We start from the raw sequence: 1466 nt of genomic DNA, 5'->3' as shown, positions 1-1466 counted from the left end.
ACAAATTAGTTAGCATAAATCAGTTAAATGACGAAAAATTAGGTGTCTATTTACTTGTGACCACTCAGTGGATATTACATTTGAGCATAATTAGCACACAGACTGGGCCATGTATAAAGTGAGACACGTATGTACTGACATACACGCACCACCATCTATACATTACATATTAATGCATGTTTACCGTAGATGATGTCACAGTTTAATGTGAAGTATGATAAACGTACAAACCAATATCAGACCAGTATCAGTCGAAACTTCTACGTGCGCTAAACACATATATATGGCTTTCAAGCACCAACTAACATTTACTTCATTTGTGTCATGAAAAGTAATCATTGACAGAAATAAGCAGAAAAGTCAGTTCCTGACATAACCATCCATCCCAATCACATTTCATATCGTCAAGTGTAGGATACACACAGCCTGTTGTACTAAAAAATACCAGAAATGACATAGAAAAATTATTTGCATCATAATATCACATACTCAGCCCAAATCCCCATATTTTTTCTACTGGCGCTGCCATGTAGGGGTCGAACAATGTACTATATCATATAAGCACAAATATATCTCTAATAAATATTCACCTAAATGATACACAAGCATTTTCTGCCGAAATTCATCACAAAACTTAACCTGAATGTTCTAATAGAAAGTACTGCAAAGTAATTTCAGCATATTGGTTTGTCAGCGCTACAATTCATTATAAACATAAATTTCCTAGGTGCTTATCCAATAAACTTATCTTCTTAGCTGTGTATATAACGGGTATCACATAGTCTGCTATGCAAAAATATCACACCTCTCTAGGTAGATTGAACAATTATTGCATACCTCAGACCAGTGCCTCATTGCTATAGATGTTCGATAACTCCATATAGGAAGAGCCGTAGCACCTGTCAGCTGTTGATTTATCAATCCATAAACTGTGTCGTAAAGAAGCTGCTAGCACAGGATGTTTCGAAGACTGTTACATGAATGTTGCCATCAGCTGAGTAAAGATTATACTATATAGTCTTCTCGTTATCAGATTCAATCTTCTCATACATCTCTGATTCTTGAAGTTCTCAAGTGGCTCATTAATAACGTAGAAATTAATCTTGCTCAAACGCACTGTCATGTATATTGTAACCACTATAACTTATAATTACCTCATTGATTTGTCAAGGAAATATATACAAATCAATGAAGCCTTAACCGAATTGTGTGCATACTATAGGCATATACCAAACGAAAGTCAATCACTAGACTCCAACCCTCATTCTAATAATTTTCTTTTTTGTAGCGTCTCTTTGTACATATGACCACTTTATCCACTTGCTATCAACTATTGTAGAATCCGACAAATCCATATGTTACTGTGAACACTACAATACTTCTATACTTGGAGGAGATCTATACATCAGAACCACTAAAAGCTGTAGGTTTTGACGGTCATTCAGAGAACAGTAATTTCACTTTTG

This window comes from Limulus polyphemus, unplaced genomic scaffold, assembly GCF_000517525.1.
Source record: "Limulus polyphemus unplaced genomic scaffold, Limulus_polyphemus-2.1.2 Scaffold2767, whole genome shotgun sequence".
Taxonomy (NCBI): Eukaryota; Metazoa; Arthropoda; class Merostomata; order Xiphosura; family Limulidae; genus Limulus; species Limulus polyphemus.
Note: the sequence above shows the minus strand (reverse complement) of the source record.